Source organism: Cynoglossus semilaevis, chromosome 2, assembly GCF_000523025.1.
Source record: "Cynoglossus semilaevis isolate Cse_v1.0 chromosome 2, Cse_v1.0, whole genome shotgun sequence".
NCBI lineage: Eukaryota > Metazoa > Chordata > Actinopteri > Pleuronectiformes > Cynoglossidae > Cynoglossus > Cynoglossus semilaevis.
The window spans coordinates 3,156,347-3,182,126 of record NC_024308.1 but is presented as its reverse complement, the minus strand read 5'-3'; the positions used below and the strand labels follow the sequence as shown (position 1 = coordinate 3,182,126).

General features: G+C 42.1%; 1 long non-coding RNA gene across 1 annotated transcript; it reads right to left on the bottom strand.

The window, feature by feature from the left end:
* Positions 1–12,601: 12,601 nt before the first annotated feature.
* LOC112486797 (uncharacterized) lies at positions 12,602–15,863 on the bottom strand. The gene is made up of 3 exons (XR_003049283.1): positions 15,817–15,863; positions 14,588–14,693; positions 12,602–13,130 (listed from the first exon to the last, which is right to left on the bottom strand). It is a non-coding gene; the product is annotated as an uncharacterized LOC112486797 (long non-coding RNA).
* Between the last annotated feature and the right edge of the window lie 9,917 nt (positions 15,864–25,780).

The following is a 25,780-nucleotide window of genomic DNA, read 5'->3' as shown; positions in this document are numbered from 1 at the left end:
ACGAACCCATTCTGATCCCGTTTAGAGGAAAAAAACGAACAAATTCTGATCCCGTTTAGAGGAAAAAAAGGAACCCAAGTGACATTTGTGAGTGTGCGAATACATAATTTAAATCTATCTATCTATCATCCATCCATCCATCCATCCATCCATCCATCCATCCATCCATCTCATATCATGACCAGATGCCACAGAGATACAAACTGTCGTCACCTTGTTGTTTCACAGATGCCACAGAGATACAAACTGTCGCCATCTTGGGCTAAAAAGAAAAGTTTTCATTATCAGTTGACTTTCTTAACAAAACCCACTCTTCTCAGCTTCAAACACTGACACCTTCTGATTTATGAGGCTGACAACACAACATGACACACAGATAATCCCCACTGACCTGTTACCGGACGTGAAAAAACGCCTGTCTTTCCTCAAATTAAATACTTGTTTTGTGGACATTTTTATTGATTGGGCCAACGAAGTCTTGGACGTTGAGTAATTAAACAGAACGACGAGTGGGTGTAAAATTAGCCTTTGTGTCATTAAAGTGGAACGACGGAGCTGGTTCAAATAATGAGCGCGGCTCAGATGACTGATGACCAGAGAGAGAGTGAGGAAGAGATAAGAAGAATGGCCTCAGACGTGGCAGAGGAGCATACTGTATGGATTTGTGTTGGATAATGAACTTTTCAACTGCCATTGATCTACTTCAAAACAGACACTGGATCAAGGGTCCTTTACTTTGAAGGAGCTCAGGGGAATGACTGGATACTTTCTCCAGGATGTCAAGATGATCTTGTTAAGATTAAATTAGATGGACTTAACTCGGTAACTGGATTGTCGCTCTCTTGTTAAGATTAAATTAGATGGACTTTACTCGGTAACTGGATTGTGCATTTTTTTCTGCTCCAGCAAAAGGAAAAAAAATGTGGTCATATTTAGGAATGTTGTTTTATTTCAATTAATCATGATTAATCAACAGCTAACCTGTGAATCAATCAAATACAAATGTTTAATTGTTAATCATAATCATATCATCATAAAACCTCTGTAGCAGCACTGAGTTTCCTGTTAAACACATGAAAAAACATGTCATTCTCCGAGTTAAACATTTGAAAAAACATGTCATTCTCCGAGTTAAGAAGCGCTAACATTTCAGTAAATTCCCTGTTGAACAAAAGCAGCTCTCATAATAAAGAGGCCATGACATCAGGTCAGCCCATTGGCTAATCTGTGGAACCAATAGAACTCTGTGCACGGTCGTTAACCCTGGAAAGTTTGAATGAAATCAAGATTCGAATAAAAGGAAAAGAAAACCCCTTTTTCTCCTTTCAACTCGCGTTCTCTCTCCTTCGCTAAATTACTCCCAGTAATGCATGTGAAACCTTTATTGGACCTGACACATCATCTCCAGATTTATGGGCTGCAAATTGTTTCCAAAAGGATGAAAAATATGTGCTGTATGGAAATTAAACAGCAGATTTTGAATTTTGATTACCTGGTTTGACGGCGCAGACAAAGGAGATGGGGCCGTTTTGCGACTCGACCTTTGGATTAATACTTGCGACGATTCACATCTACCTGATTGCATACGAACAATTCATCAGCTCCGGATGTGCGTGATTTGATGTGCATTGCTGGTACAGTGTGTGTGTGTGTGTGTTTGAGACGGCCGTGCACAAACATCTGAAGTTCTGCTTGATCAAAGTGAGTCATAGAAGAGTTGCTGAAGATTTTTTTTTTTTGAAGTGCGGTGTCTGCATTCCTTCTTGGATTCACACTGGCTGAATTATTCAGCTCCACTGTAGAGTTTACCATCAAAGGCAGCAAACTGTACTACGCTGCCGTGGTCCTGGTACTGTGGTACCTGCTCGATAAGATAGAGCCTGGGTTCCACTGTTGGCTGATCACGAAGAACCACAAGCTGTTGTGAAGTGTTTTCACCTCACGTTGTTGTCAACTTTCATTTAACGGTCAAAACTTTTCAGATTTCTTTTTTTTTTTCTTTCAGAGGAGTTGTATTAGCTTATTTCACGCCTTCTTCAGATAAGGCACATTGACACACAAATAGGACTGGGTCAAAGGTGCTGCCTGACTTCCACACACCAGGAGTCAACTTCAATCTAACACACTTCTCCACACTCTGAGCTGCCGTCAGAGCGCCTTATCTAACACGATTTATCAGCAAAGCACCACATGTGGCTGGGAAATTACAGCCAGGCAGGAGTGAAAAATGTCACTGATCAATCTTTTAAAGTCGTCCGTCGACTGACTCCTGTGTGTCACTGCTCCAGCTTTGCCATCAGCGGATCACAATGGCCGTTGGGCTGGGACCCGGCAGCAAAATGTGCCTGACTTTGGGTGAAATGCCCTTTGTTGATTCTGGAAGTACGGATGGATGGGAAGCACATCAAATGTTACCATGGAAACAGGAAAAGCAGCGTGACATCTCAACAGTTTTGTTTCCTTGTTTCTTTCATAAACACATTTCTAATCAAAGGTGTTTCGCCCCGACACATCTGAGGCCCAGAATGTTGCTCCAGGTATTTTTAACTGTTGTTGTTTTCTACAATTGTGAATAAATGAACAGACAGGTGTTCAGCGCCCAGGCCCCCGAGGCATGCCAACAAAACCCCAGCAGCCAGGAGTACAACACCTAACTTGGGTTGTGAAAAATAAATGCGAGTGAAAACAGCAGAGGAGATCCACACACAGGTACTGTCACCTTTACCAGCCTCTTAATCCAAGTCCTTAAGTAAACTCAACAGCACCATCACCTCTGAGGTGAGTATTAATATTGCAGCTCCTTTGTTATTCATTATGAATGAGAACAAGTGTGAAGAACTCAGAAGAAAACCACAAAACACTTCACGACTGCTGCTGTTGATACCTGTCACAGATAATTCCAGCCACGTCCCTGCAACTGATGAGCACACGCTTGATTCCCATTTGTTTTTTTAAACAAATGTTCCTGTGGGCCTCCCAGTGGTGCTGTGATTTGTCTCTGCTACATTAAACCAAGGCCAGAAAACAAGACAACGCAAAAAACAACTGTCAAGATATCAAGATGTGTAAAATCCATAGAACTGATATTGTATTGTGGATTAAATTGTAAAAAAAAAAAAAAAAAAACCTTGAAAATGTATTACTCCTGCTGTGTTAACAGGTAATTTCCCCACAAACGTCATTATAAATGCTCTTAATGAATTAGCTGCGTCGGCCTCGTGAAAGACAGTGACATTTATGAAAAGAGAAAATAAAGCTACCGTGTTTGATGAAGCGGCAAATTAGTTTTATTTAATATATTTATTTAAAATAGAAAATAGGATTAAATAAGAAATGTGTAAATATGTGACTAAATGACAAGTTGTCGTCACCTTCGTCTCGTCCGTTCTGTTCTTCACCGTCTTTAATATAAAGCAAAAAAGAAGGACTTTCGGGGCCAGAAGAAAGTCTTATGAATGATTTACTCTTTCCATTAAAATGTCCTGTGACATCTGTGATGCCTGACCTGCTGCTGCTGCTGCTGCTGCTGGTGACTGTGCGGAGCAGCGAGGTGATGACACGGGTCCTGCTGCACTTGGCCTTTGTCGCTGTCAACTGTGCGTCCGACAACTTCGTTTAAGTGCTTCCTGATTTGGAACTGCCTGCAGAGGCTGCGTGGAACAGAAAGAGACGAGAAAAACTGTGAAGGAGGTGAAGCAAAGCCGTCGAGCCGTTACCCAACATGCATCACTTTGAAAGTCATTTGCATTTTTTTACTAAATATTTGGAGGGAAACTATATTTTTATCCTGTTTTGTCAAATGTCAGTTTATTCTCCATTTGCAACATTTTTCACTTTTTTTAAACACATCAACCCAGTGCTGGGATTTTCCACCATGTACATGTTGACCTCTTCACCCTGATGTACCGGAACAAAACAAAGCACTTTGCATTAAGGTGAATGACATCACCATTGTCACAGGTCACACTGTAGTGTTGTAGGAAACTGGTCTATTGAAATTCCTTAGACTGAAGCTGGACCAATATACAGTATATACAAGGCTGACCCAGGAAAGTCTGTAGAAGAACTTGAAAAAGTGAATTAGCAGCTCATACGCACTGCTCTTTCAAGTGAAACAGTTGAATCAGATTAGAATTTAAATGCACTACCGGCTGATACGAAGATGCTGGCTGAAAAAAAAAAAGAAAAGAAATATATATATATATATTGTATATATATATACTAATACATTTTTTCAAGTCATTATTATTCTTTTTTAAATTATAATATTTATAATATAAATTATAATATAATATTCTTTCACTTTCGTGACCATAGTCCAGTAACTATTCAAAATACCAGATCATCTCAACTAGAAATTCCTCATTTTGATTTTATACTGAATTAAGAAAACCATAAAAATAAATAAATAAATAAGATTAATAGTTAGAAATATACAGCTCATTCCAGAGATCATGCTATAGGTGACATTTGAAGTACAGTACAGTACAGTACAGTACAGTACAGTGCAGTACAGTACAGTACAGTACAGTGCAGTACATGTGCCAGCAGGAACAGTTGCTGTTTGGACAGTTTTTATTTGCCACATCTGTTGCACCACTGCAGCTTTATTTGACTCCAAGCAGAAACAGTTAAACAACAGTTGTTTGTCTAGTGGCCGCACTGAGACCTGGAGCATTCACACAGCCAGGCCACTGCAGACAACAGGTGTCTTTTAATACAGATTCACCTCTAAATTATTCACAGGGCCCTTCCACATTTAAAAGACACCTAATCTTATTCATTATTCAAGTGTTTTTTTTTCCACCACCACGGTGGGAGGCGCTGTCAATTATTCAACATTACAGAGCAAACCAAGAGGTTAATAGCTAACACCCAGCTGTAGGGGGGGGTGCAGCGGTTATACGCAGGTAGCGGTACGGAGGGGAGCGGAGAAGATTTATGATACGGGTCCGGCGGCGAGGTGAGTGACTGTGGCACCGAGGGAAATAGTGCTGTGAGACTGAGAAGAGGTCAAGGCGGAAAAAAGGTTTGTGGTGATGGGGGAAATATCAGGAGACCCCCTGCTGCGGCTGCCGACGTGGAACAGATTGTAGCAGCGACATTTGTGTGTGTGTGTGTGTAAGGTAGGCTATTGAGGCCGTTATAAGGTTGAGCTATTTGAGGTTCAATGTACTGAGACGTCCTGTAGGGGCAGTGGGTTTATTTTTTTTAGAGCGACGGAGCCAGGAAAACATCGCACAAATCAAATTATTCTTTAAATGTAATTTGTTAAAGTCCTGAAACAACTGCACCGCCGCAAACACTGCAACATTTTCATTTGACCTATAGTAACGTACGAGGGAGGGATCGTGGGCCACAGGCCACACGGTGGTGACGTTTCTTTCTTTCCTCTTTTGTCTCCTCCTTCGTGGAACCTTTTCACCTGTGTCTGTTCACACACAGCCCGGAAATAGAAAAAAAAAAAAAAAAAAACATGTCGTGGCCTGAGGCTGAGACTTCACACGTACCTGACGATACTGACACGTGTACAGTAGGTTATGGAGTCTCTGTGGGAGACACACCTGTTGTTCTTCAGGGTGAAAGGGTGGGGGCAGGGGAGGGAGGTCATCTGAGGTCACCAGGTGCATCCTTGTCCATCACGGCGCTACAAGCAGAGAAAAACAACACACAGCTGCACGTAAGTCACTGAGGAAATAATCTGATAAACATTAGCTTCATCTTGAACTCATCATGACTATCGTCATTTAGTTTTTCTTCTGCTGCTGCTGCTCCACATTAAAACACATCCATTCTGTCTCCATCAACCTCCACGCTGCTGCATCACCTACTGCCCCCTGCCCTTCTCCCCAGGTGTTACACCTCTGTAATATTCAGCAGTGCTGCAGTCAGCCAGTCAGCCAGTCTGCCAGTCAGTCAGTCAGTCAGCCAGTCAGTCAGTCAGTCTGTCAATCTGTCAGTCAGTCAGCCAGTCAGCCAGTCAGTCAGTCAGCCAGTCAGTCTGCCAGTCAGTCCGTCAGTCAGTCGTCACTCCCGGGGTCTGTGAGCGGCCTTTCACTCATGCGCGTGTCCCACCCTGCAACTAATGAAAAATCGATCATTTTGCCGCGTTATCATTATCATCACTAATTGATCAGCCGATCCGTGCACGCCATTAATGATGTAATGGATGGGAGATTAAGAATTTAACTGCCCGTGGCCACTAATGTGATAAAGATTTAATAAATGAATGAAGTACATTTCATTTGATTTAATCACAGTCAATTTTATGCAGGACGGTTTTCGACCCCGTACGTCTTCACACGCGCACAGACGGTGAGTGAGGAAAGTTGAATATGGACAAAGTTCTGGGATTCAGTAATTAAATCAGCACAGTCCACCATCCTGTGGTTTTATATATGAATTAATCAGTGGCCGAGGACACAGGGTTTGATGTACTGTCACTGGTCAGGAATAAAAACACTATCAAAATGATAAAGCTAATGTTTAATAATAATTATAATAATACAAAATTAAACACTGTGATTACATGCTGCCCTAAGACTAACAAATAATTGACAACTGAAGAAGCTTGCTGAGTCAGTTCTGCCAAGGAGAAATTAGAGAGGCTGCAGCTCCCCCTACAGACCTGACTGAGGTGAGGGCATTTCCTACATCAACATTTTCAGTTCATCAAACACAGCCCTGTGATTTGAAGTAAAAACTCAGCCTGGAAACCAGCTCAGACTTACACATGAAGCGACCATCTTTGTTTCTGATTTACGTTCGCGGCCGTGCAGGACACACGTCTTTAAAGCATCCACGGCGGTTGATTACGCACCAATAACTCCTGCAGCTGCAGCACAGTCCAGGCTGGGCATTTTTCAGACCAGGATAATTATATCAATTTGTTGAGATCAAACAGTAGGGGATCCTTCAGTGTGGAGTGTCATTACTGCAGTGAAGAGTGTAGCCAGTATCAAGTGCCCTGCACTCCAGCTCCCTTTGTCCACGAGGCCAAAGACAGAGATTCAAGATGTTCACTGTGTTTCTTCCCTGTGAGAAGTGGGAGGTCGGTGCCTCTGTGTCGACAGCTGAGGAGGAATGGTTTGAGAGTGAGTGGCTCTCTGTCTTTAGGTGCTTTTCTCTCGGCTGTGAAAAGACCAGATGAGGACCACTTTTCAACTCGAGATATATATTTACCCTGAACACTGTGTCCACTTTTTCTCAACACTTTTTTTTCACTCTAAATTAGATTCCCTTTTTTTTAGTATAATGTTACTGTATATAATGAATTTTACTGCCTAAAAGCAGTAATAGACTAGTCATCCATCTAACTAGTCAGTTATTAAAAACATCTTCTGAATAATGTGCCATTGTTACAGTGACAATAAAGAAATTCCATTCAATTCAAATTAACCTAGACAGTTCTTATTTTGCATGCAATTGCTTGAGTGTCACAGTTGAGTAGAAAATGAACTTCCATCAAAGGCCAAGAAAACAAATGGTTCATGGGTTAAACATGTTTTTTGGACAAGAAATCAAACAATTTAAAGTGATTTAAAATTTACGAAAAATATTTAAAACTTGACAAAAATGTCGTTTTTTTTCTTGTTTGTTTTTCCAACAAAAAAAAGCAATGAATTTAAGGTTCCCTCCATCTATACTTAATATGGTTTCAGGTGGTCAGGAGAAAATTTCTGCACCTAGTGGCGAAGAGTAGGAACTGCTGATGATTGTCCATGCCCTTCAAGACTGTATTATTTTATCAGTATTATTTTTCACTACCAAGATCACAGTAATGTCCACACCACATAATCTCTAAACAAAATCTAATCTCACTTTTATTCAACTCTGTGAAAAAACCTAAAGTTCATATGAATCGCATAAAAACAAGGCCATTTGATTGTGTGTGTGTTTTTTTTCAAACATTTGACATCACTCCCCGACTCCTCATTGGTCCTGACACTCACTATATCTAAACCTTACTGAAGTGCAGATGTGATGCGTTTAAATGCAGCTCGTCTTCACGGGAGCTCATTGTTTCCATTTTGCCTTCGGATACGAGTTACTTTCAAGTCAACGGGGAAAAAGAAGGGGAAAAAAAAAAAAGTAATGGTTTAGAATTGAGCGTGAAGGCCGACCGTGTGTGATCCCAGTTTAATATAATCAAAACTCACAATTGATTTCTTCTCCTTTGTTTCGCCTCGACGCTGAAACGGCAGATTGAAGCCTTTGATAGCAACAACATCTGTTTGTCTGGATGTATATCTGTCAGCAAGGAGAGGGGGGGATTTGGAAGTAATTGTATGTGGCGCAGGAGGGGGGTGGGAGGGGGAGCTTGTGAAGTCTGCCCCAGGTGACAGTTTGGACAAACCCCATGATGCTCTCTGCTGAGAGACTTTCATACTGTGCCGCCCACAAACAAAGGACTAATTAAGGCGAGGCCCTGGACGAGGTCTGAGCCGGTTCTGGGTCGGACGGTGGAATGTGTTGAAGGAAGGGGAGTTTTCTGTGCCGATTAAAATCAGATCAGAAGAACAGACGCGATTGGCTCCGGCTCAGACTTAATGAATGGTCCAATTATATTCCAGACATGCCGATTATACTCTCACAGCGAGGCGCTACAGTGTGAATGGTTCATCTCTGGTTAGATTTTTTTTTTTTTTTACGACGACAGCCTTTGTTGGCGTTTTCAATGCATCGGGCTCAGCCGCGGGAACACAGCACCTACAGGCCGCTTCTAAAAATGTCACATGCTAGCAGCTAAATATAGGAAATAAAGCTCTTTATCCAGCCTGTGCCACGCAGGCCTACATCAAGAGAAAAGATGGATTTGCAAAGTAAACAGGAACATATGGCGTGTGTTAAGATGAGGCAGATTAAGCTTCTTTATGCAGTGCAGGTACAGGGAAGGAACCGGGGTTAGAACCGATCGAGTCCACAGTGTATGCCCACAGATTACAACCTCGGTGTGATCTGTGGGCATACACTCCATACTGAGGACTGTATATACACACTGTATTATGGTAAATGCAAACTGACAGTCATTGGAATTAATTGTAACATAATCGGACACAGTGCTCTACAGACAGGGCAGAACAGGAAGACGGAGAGAAACTAATGTAATCAGGCAGCTTGGCACTGAGCAACCAGTGAGTTTGGAGAGGCTACACACACACACACTCACACACAAACGTCTAGAATGAATGAAAAGAAAATAAGAACATACTGTAGATCAGTGTCTCCCAAACTTTTTTTTCTGGGGACCCATATTTTAAAAGTCACAAACGTTCGCGACCAAAGTCAACAGACATCATTAGTAAACTCCTGGGAAACATGATACGAGGCGAATTAAAAAAAAAAAAAAACTCTTGCGACCTACCTGATAAAACTATATAAAAACATTTGTATTTTGCATAGATTTTGTTTGTTTTCAAAATTACAAGCATGAGAAATATAATATGTACGAAGGTCAGTCAAAAAGTTCAAAACTTTAATAGCATGTCAGTGCACGTGTCTCAGACGTCTCCAACAATTATATTTAGCCCTTAAAAAAAACATACATTTTAATCAACCTAAAATGCACCATTAGTATTCCTGAAGCTTTGCACGGGATTTAATTTGACCTAATTTTTTTTCAATATTTTCTACAAAAAGGTGATAAAAATGTTTGATGATTTTGTGATAATCCAGGTTTGTGATAATCCAGGTTCGAGCTATAACTGCTTATGTAACTGCATCGTGTTTTCAGGACCAACAGACAGACTTTGACTTTGAGCGAATTCCCTTCAAGTTACTGAGAGTCTTTCTTTTTAACCGTTTGTTCCAACTTGGCAGTGACAGCTGTAGAGTGCAGCTCCACAAAGGCAGTGAAACAAACACACGCTGTTGTCCATGTGTCTCCTCGTCCATCTGGACCGTCACGAGTGAAACGTTTCCACGCCAGAGTCTGCCTCGTCTGCTGATCTGTGCTGCGCTTTTGTTGTGTTTTCTGCCATGACACGCTGCCATGTCTGTGCATGTACATGTATGTTTCAATATGTGTCTGTGTTAGGACTAACGACCGAGCACATGTTCCTCAGGCCGGGTGTTATTGAAACAATTTAACATGCAGGGCTCAAGCTGGCAGGAGAAAAGGATGTGATAAAAACAAGAAAGGAAAAAGAAAAGAGAGAAAAAAAGGGGACGACAAGAAATATCAAATGATTTCTTACATCTTTTCTCTTTGAAATAAAAATAAATAAATAAAGTGTGTGTGAAATAGAGAGACTGCAGTTGTAAAAAGTCAACCAAAGCACTGATGTTGAAGACAGAAACGCCATGACAGTGGACAGCAAACTGATCATGAATTATTTATCTTTTTTTTACCTCTTTCAATAGCAGCAAATACACAGTTTAAATGACCGTATTATCCGGACTATAAGTCCCCCCGGAGTGTAAGTTGCACAAGCCAAAAATTGCATAATGAAGAAGAAAAAAACATAAATAAGTCGCTCTGGTTAATCCTCCTATAGAACCAGTTTCTACTGAGCTTTGACTTCACAGTATATCCAGCATTAAATGTGTGTGTGTTGCTGTGTTTGGGTCCAGCTGGTGTGGAGAGTCTGTCGAAGGTGAAAATGTTGAATCACGGCTCTGAGGTGACAACGGCACGGAGAGAAATTTGTGACCTTTCAGTAAAAAGCATCTCGGAAACCAGAACAGCTGTCTGGTTCCATCGAGAGCTTCAAACAAACAACGATGCAAATCAGTGTCAGTCGGCAGCTTAGCTGGGAGAGGGGGGGGAGAGAGAGAGAGAGAGAGAGAGAGAGTGATGGTGCATTTTGTTATTTGTATTTTTCTACCCTAACAAAGCCAGTAAAAGCCCCCCCTCCCCCTGACCCCCCTCCCTCTCGCTGCATGTTTGTTGCATTACAAGTAAGATGAAACACCAAAGCGAGACATGATGCAAGGCCTCTGTCATCTGGTGCTAAATGAAACATTAAGCCCAGATATGTCTTTTTAAAGACAAGAAAAGGCAGACGGTGTATGAAATGATGCTGAACGACTGAAAGAAAACAGGGGGGAGGGTGGGAGGGCGGGGGGAGTCCAAACCCAAACACTCAACATTTTATACTTTAGGTGCTGTCATCTCCTATGGCCAAACAACTCAATCAGCAATCTGTTAGGACATTAAGAAAATGGAACTGCAGTCATTCAATTACCCTGTGATGGGATGTTATCTGCCATTTCTCTGCTTTTATTTAGTGTCAGCACGACATCGCAAATTTAATATTACGCCACAAATTTCCCCATTTGGGACCTGGCTAGTTTTTATCGGGGGTCAAAACTGTTTCCAAAGGTTTGCTTTATTGTTAGTACTCTGTCGTGGAACAAACAGTAAATGGAAACATCTTAGCTCTGCCACGTTGGTGTTGCAGCTCCTATTGTGGAGCCCGTGGACTGTAAATGGCGCTCTGTAGGAGCGGCTGCCGTACAGATAGATTGTGCGTGTCACTGCTGATCTACGCGGAATGGCTGGCCATTACAGAAATGATCTCATGCCGCATACAAATGCACATTATATAAGCAGAGTGCAGGTGGACAACGGCAGGAGATAGATATTTGATGGAGACAAGTAGTGCATATCGGTTATAGGCACGAAGATGGATGACAAGGTGGACTGAGGCAGGAGGCCTGCAAATACACACACACACACACACAATGCACAAAACAATCGACATGCGGGACACACCCATGCATGTGCACGTCCACTCACGCACATCGTACACACATGGAGTCCCCGAGCAGATAAAGCTGTCAGGTAAATTAATATCTGTGCGCTGCACTGCTTTGGGCCAAAGCCTTCGCCGTAAACACATCACTCACACTGTAGCCAGTCGGCCAAAGGATCAACTCAAGATTTGGGCTGGGGTGGGGAGGGAGTGGGGGGGGTCGTGGGGAGTGTGGGTAAACTGTTAAGTAACACTTGAGCAGCAAAGGTAGTGATATAGAACAACAGTTTTCTTTAGAGCTGCACCTCTGGACACGAGGACCACTTTATCAACGCCTAAACATGTGATGTGCATTCACTTCACGGCAGACTAGAGCGTCACGACTGGAGGCAGGGGTCTCCACACTGTCTTCAAAGAGAGGGCAGATTTGATGTGAAGTGTGTGAAGGACGACCATTCTGCCCGACGTTCTTTGAACCAATGAAACTAAATGAAAACGAACATTTTGTGTCAATTTATGACAAAGGCTACGGGCTGTATATAATTTAACCACGGACGCAAATGGGCCCCGGGCCGGACTTTGGACATGACTGACTTAAAAATAAACAGAAAAATCTAATATATAGATTATATATAGCACACATATATACTGTATATACATATACATATATTTATATGTAAATATATAAAATATAAAATATAAATCAAAAATTTTAAAAAAAGGTACATTTAGAGCAAATAAAAATGTGTGTTCTTTTTTGTAAGAAATAACAGAAAATCTAATTTGAATGAATATATTTTTAAAAGAAATCATGAGTCATTACATAAAATATAAAACCTAAATCAAAAATTGAAAAAAAATCAAAAACATTGCGCACAGGCCCAAACAAATTCAAGTGTATCTTTTATTGCATTTGCTGTAATGTTTGTTTTAACTGTTCAAAATAAAGGAGACATTCCAACGGTCAAAAAGAATCAGACGGTAGAAATGCAGGGCGAAAAAGTGGCCCACGTTCATCGAAGGGAAGGAATGTCAGGATGGGAACAGACCAAAGGGCTCGGGGTCCGGGAGCGTTTTGTCAAATCACAAAGACCTGGACCATGGCTGAGTGAGAGGTGGTGATGGATGGAGGCAGTACCCAGGAGAAAGGGCACAGAGGGGACAAGCCCAGAAGGGCAGGTGATGAGTGAACCTTGGCTGGAGTGAAATAAATAAAGTGGATGAATTATCAAGGGAGAGGGTAAAGAAAACGACGGTTAAGAGAGGAGGGCCGGACATCAAACAGGAGTGAGACTGGGGGGACCGAGACAGAGTCGGAATAAGAATGAGAGAGTCTGGGGACGTTAGACAGATTGCAGGTTCGCTACTCGGAGCCGAGAGAGAGAGAGATGTTGGATATCACAACCTTTTTAGCAGCAGATGCACGGAGACGAGCTGGAAGAAAGAGAGATAATTGAATAAAACAGGAACAGCCTTTGTTGTCTCATTCTTTACAGCTTCTTTGTGAGCCTGATTACTCAATCCTCCAGACCAGCGGGAATTAGTTTGCTGGGCTTTCTGCAGAGCTAAGTACACGCAGGCCTGCCATATGTCTTAACGTAATACAGAGCACCGGGATCAAGGTACAATATAACTGAGACAGAAGATACATTTTACAGCTAATACTGGGATCGAATCAAAGTCTCGCAGAGAGGAGGGGGAGAGAGAGGAGGGGGAGAGGGGAGCGAGGGAGATCAATGAAGTGATTTGGGGCCGAACAGTGGCTCCATCTCATCCAACTTTTATTAGAGAGTGGAGGAGGAATGAAAACCAGGAATGGCGCTTCAGCCATTTGAGCTTTATGGGCTCTTGCCTTCCTCGTATGGAGTCTTGACATTTGGAAAAGACGAAGCTGGAGAAACGGCTAGCCATGGTTTTTAGACGACGGGATGAAAACATGAAAAAAAAAAGGTTTGGAATTAAAAATAGTCTTTAAATTAAGAGGCAGGGGATGTCCTGTCGGGGGCGCTGCCAGGTATTGTGGGCCACATGGAAGGATATGACAATGGACATAAGAACACTTAAGAACATGAATATATTTTAGTACAATGTACAACAATAAAATGACCTTCAGACTGACCTTCACCTGGGTCACCACACTGAAAGTCCTCAGACCTTACTCAGAGGTCAGTTAATATAATAATATCAATATAATATGGACTGTGTATATTTGTATCCTCAAATATCCATTCAGGCCAAGTATGTTTTGTGAATATGAGTTTCACAAAAACAACAAACTGCATGTTATTTTGATCACCGTTTTAAACGGACCATCAAAAGTCTATTACCTTTCATATTTTTGTTTTTTATTTGGTTTGTTTACATAGATTTATCTTTTTTCTTTCTTCAGCACAAAAAAACAAACTACATTCTTATTTGATGTTTTCATTTGACTTTTTGTCAGTGTTCAAACAAAACACTGGACCAAAAACGTAATCACCGTCTGCCCACAACCATCAGAGACACCTGTGTGACAGCGATTTAGGGTGGATTAAATAGAACTGACCCGTGGTCAGTTATTCCACATAATGCCTGTTTGAAATTGTATTTTCATTTTTCAAATCCGTTGCAGATCCATTTACGAGGGGAATGCGGGGGGGATTCAAGGTTATCGCCGCACAATTTTGTTTTCCTCCTGTTAAATTTCTATTCTTTGACCTTTGATACTTGCCGGGCTTTAAAAATAACCAAATCACAAACTGAAAAGCACAAAATGTTCCTGAGAATCAGCAGATGATGCTGAGCAGACTTTAGTACGACACCCTCCTGGCACCGGCCACCCACTGACTGGACGTGTGAAAAGACGTGAACGCAGCTAAAGTACTGAATAAAATATGTGATGTCAGACTCACGATCCCTGCATGAATCCTTTCTACCACGTCCTGATGCGGCCAAGTCTGGTCCCAGCCACGATAGCAGGTCTGCTTAGTGTATCACCTCCCATCTCCCAAGACTCATCTGTAAACACAGAGATTGCATCACATTCTCCTCCACATCCCTGAAATAGTCCAGCGACCGAGTTCAGCAACATTTCAAGAACCCTGCACTCAACGTCTCTCAGCTCTCTCTCCCTCTCCCTCTCTCCTCCCTCCATCTTTCTCATGCTTCACCCAGGACATCCGGACGAGCCCTCTTTAAATCCTCAAGGCCCTTTCCCTCTTTTCATCTTTGTGTTCTCCTGCTGTAGTGGACTGGGAGCTGACAGCTGATAAACGGCCAGTCTGTTTCTGGTTCTCGAAAAAGTAAAGAAGAAGAAAAAAAACGGAGAGGAGGGGGGGGGGGGGGGGGGGGGGGGGGGGGGGGGGTGACTGGACTATTGTGCGTTTAAGTGGTTTGTTTTTTCCCTCCTTTCTTTGTACTTCGCTCCAGATTTTGTCCTCTTTAATGTGTTCACAAAAAGAGAAAACAGACAACTTGAGAGACTTCATTAGCCAAAGCTGCAGGTCGCAGCTGGCACGTTTGGACCAATCAGAAGGAACCCGTTAAGTTCAGGACTCAAAGTCCTGAATGGACTTTGGAATGGTTTTAATGACTGCAGTCAAAATGGTCATCCAGTTTGGGCCAGTCATTCTGTCCAGAATATATATATATATGTCCTTCAAATACAGGAAAAAAAAACACTTCTCTTCAGAGAATCGTAGTGTTTTTAATCCACTCTGGGAAAAGTCTGAATCCACGACTGAATGATAATTTATTCAAATCCAAGGTCTTCTTCTCCAAACATCATCAGTTTACAACAGCATTGGTTCATATCTGGCCTTTTCTGAAAAACATCTTCAGACTATAGGACACAGTACTGCATACATTTAATGTCGCTGTGTCTGTCAGAGTCACACATTAACATACATTATCCCCACTCAGGTGCATAATTACGTGTTTGTACTGAAGGTGACCAATAAAAGGAAAGTGGTATCAAATTCCTATTTTTAATTTTTTTTTAGGTCGAACTGTTTATCAAGGGAAAACACTTTAGAATAAAAAAACAAATAATGTTACTGTAATTTTAAACTTTTTAACTACATTAATTAAAGAATGTGGGAAAAGGGTGTTGTAGCATAAAGAAGAAACTAAAGTCTCTTACAGGTAAAGTCCAAGTGGCAGAGAACGGTCCAGAAGTGCTGCAGTGTAAAAGTCCAAGTGGCAGAGAACGGTCCAGTGCTGCAGTGTGTTTGACATTAGCCGCCCTGCAATAATGGACAAACAAGAGACTAAATAAAAACACACACAAAAAAACAACAGTTAATATATGGGTGAAAAACAAGAAAATGAATTTCTACCTTTTTACATAAACCTTAGAGCAGGGACATCAACAGTCAGGGAGGGAACGCTCACAGGTTTGTCTGTTTTGTAGCACAGGTGCCTGACGAATGATGCATTCAAGAAAACTGGGAAATCCCAAATTTCCCTAGCGTTAAAGGTTCTATCAGTGATGTTGGTGCAAATAGTATTTTCCAAACTTTACTGAGGCAACACACATCGACGTATACAGAGAAATCAAATAAAAATAAATAATAAATGTAGTAAATTTAATGATTAAATTGATTAAAAATATATTTGCATAAATGCCACATCACTAGTTCATTCTTTCATGGAATGTTATAAAGGAGGGGGTCTAAAGATGAGTTAGCTTGGCCAATATATTTGAGCTGTGTTTTAGATGCAAATAGAGGAGACCGTGATGCACAGTTTCCTTCTCTCTGACAGGAAGTTGAATTTGAAAGAAGTTTTTCAAACAATCCAAATTTTACCTCATCAAAGTCGGCCATGTTTTTTTTTATTATTATTTACGTACACCTTGAGTGGCTTCAGCTAACACCTCGTACACTCCCAGCGGAAGAGGTCGGAAATCCCAGCTTTCTGGACTGCACACAAACAGTAAGGCCGCAGTCAACAAAGTGGGCCACACACCACACCACAGGCTCAACAGTCGCACCTTTGAACCCACTTTAAGATTGTATCTGGTTCCACACGTAAATGAACGTTAGCTCTGTGGGCTAGCGGTGGCCACTAAGGATTTTTACTCTACTTTGCATTTAGTGTCTCACCAGTGTTTCCTAAATCAATGGAAAATCCTTGAGCAGCAACATTGTAAAAGACCCTGAGGCACGGAGCCGTTCGGAATTCATCACAGCACCTTTCAAAGGCTTTAGATTTGCATTTTCTGCAAGCTTATGAGTTTGACCCTCCATCCTTTCATCTCTGCGCGAGGGTCCCCGGCTACTGGCAAATAAACAATTACACAACACAACAGCAAGAGCTGTCCGAGGGGAAAACCTCCATCAGATTAATGTTAAGGTGTCAGATTTTCCTCGACCCGTTGTCCTTGGCCTCTCACTGTTGAAATGCAGGTGGAGTGGAGGACTGCAGAGTCAGCAATCAGCACTCGCTGGTAAACAAAAGCAGGAGGGGGAAAGTGAAGGAGACAGAGTGCTGATGGAAAGCGGGGAGAAGGGAGGAAATCACAGACGGACCAGAATTCAAAATTGAGCTGAGGGGGAAAGGAGAAAAAGAAGGGAGGGTGGGAGTCCAGTGGGTGAGAGAGAGAGAGAGAGAGACATAAAAGAAGCTTAAACGTATGAAGTGAATGGATGAGAATGTGTTTATTGCCAGAGTTAATGGTTTAATTTTAATTAAAAACATGATGCAGATTATCACGGTTAATCAAGATAAATCAAAATGACTAAATATGTGTTGATTTTTTCTTCTTTTTTTCCATTATATCAAAGTATCAGTTCTTTTATGTAATATTTAATATGGCTGAGACTGTAGACCATCTATAAGTAATGGATCAAACTTTCTCTGTTTGCGACTTTGGCTAACTTGTTTTTATATAAAGTAAGTCTCTTCTGGAGAACCTGAGTTTTAGTTTTTATTCTACTGTAAATGATATCAGTTTTGAAACTCAAATGTTTGTTAGAGGACGCTTCAGCTGATTGACACCTAAAATGTCTAACAGTCGACTGGACATGTGGGGGATGAGGTGATGTTGGCAGGTATCACCATGACAACCCTCACTCAGTGCTGCAGCATGTTCGTGAGGTCATGTTCGTGAGGTCAAAGTCAAGGTCACAGGGTCAATGCTGCAGCTGTAGCTGTGACCAAACAACTGCACAGCATACAGAATAGAAAAGAACTGGCAGATGGCAGTTGAGCTCTTCGTCGCTACCTGCTGGTAGTGGGCTTTACTGCATGCACTTACCTAATGCTTTTGTTTGTTTTTTTTACTTTTTGTAATAAGATTTGTGCGATGTCAAAATACTCTTCTCGCAAGCCAATTTTTACTTTTTGTAATAAGATTTGTGCAATGTCAAAATACTCTCCTCGCAAGCCAAAAAAAGGTTGGGAACCATTGCACTTACAACTCTTCCACTTGTGGCCCAGAATCAATATTTTCCAGACATATTGTGGAAAAAGGCTGGCTCCCATGCTAACATCTCAAACATGTGAGAAACAGCAACTGTGAATATCATCACCTTCATCATCATCGTCGTCTGACTGACTGTACTTTCCAGCCAAGAAATCAAAGTGTTACCTTCAAAGTACAGTTGTATGAAACTGATAATAATAACTGGGGAAACAGTCCGTGTCCTGGTGCCAATAGTCCGACTACATTAGCTTTTCAAATATCAGTTCAAACTGATTTGTCCTCCCTCGGCCTCTCTGCTCTTACACTTCAAGGACCTCAAGCACAACAAGGTGTGGCGTTCATCTGTCAGTCAATATCAGAGGTTAGGATCTCCACATCAACTAAATTATTCCAAAAGCACCAACAATGGCTGACGTGAGCAGTCAGTTATTCCTCAAAACCTTTTCCTCCTCACTGAGTCCATGCGACGTAGTTTTCATTGTTCACTGCTCCCCGGCTCCACGCCAGCCCAAGGTGAAAAATCTACTTTCACTTCAGAGTCGATTAATCAAAGCACCAGCTCTTTTACTACTTTATGAAATGGAAAAGCTTCATATGCTGAGAACGGACATCATTCAGTGAATCAGTCAAAGGCTAACTCTGGAGTTATCAATATTGTGCACAGATCTGCTCGGAGGGTTTGTTTTAAACGAGGCAAAGTAAGCATTTCTCAAAGTCTGTGAGGGCCCTGAAGCCAGACCACCTCGAAGTGACCCTCAGTGGATGCAGACAAGTCTTTTACTACTGTCGGCACATAAAAATAAATATTCTTTGTGCTCTCTCAGAATTGAGTGTTCAGGATGAAAGATTTAAGGTGTTTTTCACTCCAGCGCCTGCGTCTCGGAGTCAAACGTCTGCCTCCTTGATCTTTCCCTCACTGCTTCGCAGGCTCTTTTTTATTGCTTCTGCTAATTGTTTCCCATAGGTTATTTGCTCAGAGACGTTCATGCTTAAAACCACTCTCTCTTCATCTTTATTCATTGGCTCCTTCACTATCTGTTTGCCTCAGGAAGCAGTGAATATCTCCAGATAAAGGCATTTTCTACTTAAAAGTTGCAGTATAATTTAGGGATTAAAGAAACATGGTTTTCACCTGAAAGACCTCAAATGATGTCTTTTAGAATGCCGTGTCTAAATCGGTTTCAGCTGAAAATCCCTGAAAATGGGCCTACACTTCTGAGAATCCACTTACAGTAAAACTTCTGTCGTACTGCAGTTCAAAAATGTGCAGCCAGTTCAACAACTTATAGTAAAAAAAAAATTTTAAAAAATGCAGGACTAGATACAAAAATATCTGGACAAAGACTGCTTCGGACTAGATACAAAAATATCTGGACAAAGGCTGCTTCTAGAGCATTGTTTCCCAAAGACTGGGCCGCAACCCTCAGGTGGGTCGCAAGAGATTTTTTTGGGGTCGTCTCGCATCAGGAGTTAACGAATAATGTCTATTGACTTGGGTCGTGAATGGTTGTGGCTTTTAAAATATGGGTCCTCAGAAAAAAAAGTAAAATGCTATAGCAATCACAAAGTCTGGAAGGTAGAAGCACCGCTCCTCTCTCTCCTAACTCCGTGTCCTTTCCAGTTCAGCACACAAACAACAAACGGATGCAGGTACTGGTGTCGTGAGTGTGGAGCCTCCATCCATCTACATCATAATGCCTATCCTACAGCGGAGGTCACCATCCAATCAAGAAGCCATGTCGTAGAACTAAAGGTCAGAGGCCTGAGTCAGGTTTAAGTTGACCCATAAAAGCTGTGGCCGTTTCCCCGAGAGGAATACTTCTCCATCTTAAATGTTTTTATTTTATAACCCACCGGAGACACTGGAGTACAATCCATTCCATCTCAGATCTCGTAGATCTCATTCAGCCGTCAAACTGCTGTCTCCTGGCCGCTGTATTTACGCTCATGTAATTACTGAGATCAGATGACAAGTCGCTGACAGATGGCAGATAGATGGCCAGTGCCCTTGAGTCTGGACTGCGTCCCGGCGGCCCGTTCATCAGGAATATAATATGGAAGGTGGATGGCACGGAGGAGCCACCCATAAAGACTCTGCACTCAAGGACTCCAGGGCGCCTTGGACAGGGAAGCATCTGGATTTCAAAGAGGTCCCTTAAAAAAACCCGGGTGTTTTCTGCACACTCAGTACAAAAGAAAAACACAAGTTTGGACTCAAAATATTTTATCCTGCTGTGAGCGCCGTAAATAAATCGCTACATAAGTATCTTCGACAGCGACTTCTGCTCCTCTGAGAGCAGTTTAGTTCAAGCTTGTTGGCTGAGGAAAATGGAGGACTTCTCAGATGTTGCCGCCATAAATCTGCAGTATGCTTTTCATTCTCTGGAGAGTTTCGGGGACAGCCACAGTGTTTTGTCATCAGTTCCTTAAATCCTTTTTTTCCTGCTCTCTCAGCGGCCGTGTAACACCGCACGGGTTTATGAAGTAAGTGAAATATGTAGCACCGTAACCAAAACGCGCGCGGCGATAAAGGCTCTTATCGCTCACATTAAAAAAGGGGGAATTTCGAGCTCGCAAATTAATTTGCGCCATTTTATGAGAGAATCGTTTTAAGAGTTTTAACTTTCCAATCACTGTCAGGCTTTGACGATGCAACACACTCGACAATCACCAACCCCGTTTCATTGCAGGAACTAGGTCATAAACCCGTCATGATTCTGTCAGTGCGATATTATTACAGCTGCTGCAGCCGTTCGCAGCAGAGCCGGGGAGACGGTTGATGTTGGCGTTGAGGAACAACAAAAAGAGTGCATCAAATATTGCGCAGCCAACCTGCCAGGAAAACCTCGCTATCTCATCACCATCTGTTTGCCTCGGCATAACTTTCACAACTTTCAAAGCCGGAGACTCCAGCCTTCACTCGATGTCCTCGTCCGTTGCCTGGCTGCTTTCTGTTGTTTCTGCGATGTGACAGGCAAAAACAAAGTACCCTGTGAAATACGCCAGTAACATATCTGCAGCTGCCGGCACTTTGTCAACAGCCACTGGAGGAGCACGGTGCAAATTACCCAAACAGCAACTGGGCAACATCAACCATCGGGCCTGGCTGATTACACCACTGCCACATTGGCTCATTGATTTCAGGCTTCCATATCATTTTCAGCATGTAGGTAGAATACAGCTAAATGGCTGCAAAAGATATGGAAATTGATTTGGTAATTGTCAATATATCACTGAGCAGGAAATAGGTCTGTCAAGCATGGCAACACACAATTCTCAACCAACAATTTGTGATTTGTTATATTACACAGAAGAATCCTAAATCAGGCATTAGGTTATTAACCCCGGAGGCCGAGGCCATCAAACATTTACAAGCTCACATTTGTTTCATTCTCATTATTTGCCGACGGTCACGAGTGCATTTTTACTACTGGGCTCTTAGTTTCCACTGCGGTTTCAATAATAGCGGACATAAAGTTTAAACATCCAACTTTGTTTGATGCGCGACAGAGTTCCAACAATGAATACATTTTTTTTGTTGCCGTTCCTTCAAAGAAGCTCCACTGTTGCCAGTCCCGTATTAGAGGCATGATTTATTTTTGTGAGAAAAAAACATCGTCTGCCTGCAAATCTGTCATACGATCTGAACAAAGATGTCTGAGTTTCATCACGTAGAGATAGTTAGCGGAGGACATGCTGTCATTCACTGACTGTGTGTGTGTGTGTGTGTGTGTGTGTGTGTGTGTGTTCGGCACAAGCCCCTGTACCCCGTCATCCTGTCTCCAGCAGGATTTAATCTAGTCCCTGAGGCCTCATGCTCCAAAGCAGTGACTGTCAACTGGCAATGGGTGTGAGAGATATGCATAACGTCATGCACTGCTGTGCATGTGTGTGAGTGTGTGTGTGTGTGTACAGGCATGTGCAGTGCTCTCTCGCCCCATACCTAGTCCATAACTGAATATGTGATGTATGAATGAGAACTGATCCCCATCAGTGTCAGGAAACTGCATGTGCAGATGTTTGATGCATTCGTATCTAACGTCTCCCAGCTGTCTGTCGACTTCTCCTCACTGGAACTGTATGTTCATGCTATAACACTTATGCTCTCCCCAAATGTGTGTTTGCTATGATGCTGCTAACATTTAAATGGTAATAACGCTGCGCAGATTTACATAAAGGCAATTATTATCGATGAGAAAGTCTTTTCCAGCCGTGGTCAGTTGGGCATGATGAAACATGGGTTTTTTGGGGTTTTTTTGGAGGTGGTGTGTGTCCAAAAAGACCACTGTGCTAACACACAATATGTTGAAGGAATCGTTTTCTAAAAGAGTTCACATGGAACTAAAACTTTTTTTCTATTGCCTTTAGAATAAACACTTTATTAATTTATTAATTTAATCAATCAAGTTTAAATTTACTCAATGGTAAAAAAGCATGATATTGTATTTAACCTCACTAATTACCTCGGGTAAAAACCTAATTTTACACCTAATTCCGTTGGATTTCATTTTGTGTCGCGACGCTACGTACGTATCTGTTACGTGTGACCCAAAAAAAGTATAGAGTATAAGAGTATCTACAGTTCCATCGCTGATGTCCACCTCCCACCCACAGTGCCACAGTTCACATTATTTTCATACCCGAGTTGCTAAAAGCCTGAATTAAGACAGCCATCTCACGTTAGGGGCTGTGTGTTAATTAAGCCACAGCACAGCTGCAGGTCAGTGCAGCTACAGCACAGGCACCGAGCTGCGTGGCCGTAAAAGCTTTCACGATATGAACAGCAGTCTCGTATGTCAATCTGCCCGAGGGCTGCCGTTGAGCCAGTAAGCCTCGTCTTTGTTACAGTTGCTACTGTTGGATACACTCTGAGAACACACACACAGCTGGGAGCCGCGACACAGAACAGTCCGCAAGATTTGATACAAAATTAACTACAGTATATGGGAAACGTGCACTCGGCGATCTGTGATGGAGTTGGCCGGTTACTTATGGCACAGGATCAGACCGTGCACCGCCAACAACAGGAACCTCAGTTTTGGAGCCAAGTCACACAGTGGCCCCTAATTCCCCATAATCCACCCTGTCTCCAAACAGGTGATCTGGAGTGTCTCTGAGTGTTTGTGCCGCTGGGCCACTGTGGTGGTGACATCAGCAGCTCTCACCATAATCCGGAAACTCATTTTCCCATCAGCATGTCATACCGTGGAATAACCAGTAGGCTAAGCTTGTCACAGCCCTTGTTAGGCCTCACCATATGTTTCCTACCGGGAGGTATGAAGGCTATTAAATGTCAATACAAGGTCACGCAGGTTCAACCATCAATCAAAGTGTCAGCCAGGAGCGGATGACCAGTCCACTGCTGTACAGACTGTACAGTCCTGGAACAGAACTCACTCTCTACCTGCTACTAACCTGCTACTAACCTGCTACTAACCTGCTGCTAACCTGCTACTAACCTGCTACTTCCAGCAGCATGTGGCGTTTTAGCACCGTATGAAAAAAGTGACACCACATATTTTTGCAGCGTTGTTTGGATTATAGATCAGTCGGTCCAAACTTTATTAGGGTTTCCAATTACTGCTGCGTATATGAACTGAACACAACTGCTGATATAAATTTTAGGGACCGCGTTCACTTCTGTGCAGTTGAAAGAAAAGTTAAACAAATCAGACACATTTGCGGCCAAAATAAAGAAAGAAAGTATTATTTACAAAACTCCAAATATGTGGAGACGTTTCTGGCAGATCCATTAGTAGTGCCTCTTGGGTAATGTTTTGGTTATATTACTTCTACATTATTTAAAGCCTTCATCGATCGCCTCATTTGTAGCATCATTAAAACCAACAGAGCCAAATTTGATTTGAGAAAAAAATCGCCTGCATGATGATTTAGAATCAGGGTTAGCTGGAGAACAGGATGAATCCAAACTCAGCTGCATTGAATTACACAACATACTGGTATATATATTTGCTTAACTTTGAACGCTGAAGGGTGTTTTACTCTAGTTTCCATCTCCTTCTCACTAATTCTAATCAAGGGACTGAAGTGTTCTTAATAAAGTTTGGTTTTGAAAACATTATTTTTCTTTAGGATTCTGATGTTCCATCGGGAGTAATTTATTCAATTAAGATGATTAAATCCTAGACGGTGGTCATCAACTGGTGGCCCGCGGGCTGAATATAACCCACTGAAGCATCCAGTCTGGCCTGCAGCCGGATTCCCAAATAAACATCAAATGACAGTGTTGTATAAAATGTGATTTTTGTTTCATTTTATTTGACTGTCCGGGCCCCAAGGTGTCTGTCCAGAAAAATTCTGGCCCTCCGACAAATATAGTTAGTCACCTCTATTCTAGAACCTGGTAGAAGTTATCTGTTTAACTGCTGACTACCACCCAGATCCAAATCATTATCAAACTAAAACTGTTGCTTATCTGAACTGCTGTTCAAAACTAAAGATAAAAAAAAAAAAAAAACATTTTTCCCAGTCCAGGTATTACATCATAAATAGCACTGGACTGACATATAATATTATGAGGGCGTTTAGCTGTTATTAAACTTTTCTTCACATCAACATCACATCTGTCCAGGATCCTGACCTAAATACATACAGCTCTACAGTGACCTTCTTACAGGGATGTAGAATAATAAAGAGACACATTATTAAACAGCAGGGACATCCCGTCTTTTCAGCAGCATCACTGGACTTATATAATACTTAAGGAAAATCTTAACGAGGGCTAATTGTCCGAGAGCTGCGGCCCAGAAGGGAAGAATCCGTGACAGACACCTAATGGTATGAAGTGGTTCTCCTGGGAGAGAGGCAGCTGTCCTCACTGTGTTAGCCAGGAGCTAACAGCTCCTACAGTCTGACGCATGTGTCGTCACCACCTAAAATATAGTCCATTAAGAGAGCGTCAGCTGAGAGACAATGGAGCAGGTGAAACTGAGAACCCGTTGGATTTAACACATGCTACAAAAGCAAATGTCAGCTGTACAAACCCAGACATCGGTTCCTTCAGCTGCACAAACATCATTAAGAGGTGACTATAAATATATACTACAGAACATTAAAATAAATAAGCAGGAAATTGGGATTGTTTATTTTTGCTGCTTCCTCCAAGATCATCTGTGCTCCTCGTTTCCCCTCCTGTTGTCAAGTCTCCCTCGACTACATCCATCCTCGACCCTGATGGTTTTTCTCTTTTCCTTCCTGCCTGGCAGCTCCATCTCCAACGTTCTTCTTCTTCTGCTGATTCCATCTGACATGGTCAGCCTTGCTTCAAAAACTCATCTCAACCTTTGCTCCGTTCCTCTGACAAACAGATTTCTTGTCCATCCTGGTTAATTTGGTTTAAATATGTTAGCATCTTTACCAACTTACTTCCTTACTCCTTGTCAAACGTCACCTGGCATTTCCCTGTCTGGAGCGTTTCTTCACTTCTTCTTCCACATTTCAGTGTAGAAGAATTGTATAAAACCTACATCACTGACATCTTGATGCAGCCTTGCACCTGTGAGCCCCATCACAGCCAATATTAAATACCACAACACTAATTAGCGTACAAATATACATTATACTTGGGCAAAATTTAAAAAAATGCTGCCATTGTTGCCATGTCTGCGTCAAGCAGTTCCATTTATTTTCAGGACGCCTCGACTGTTACCTTTTGGCC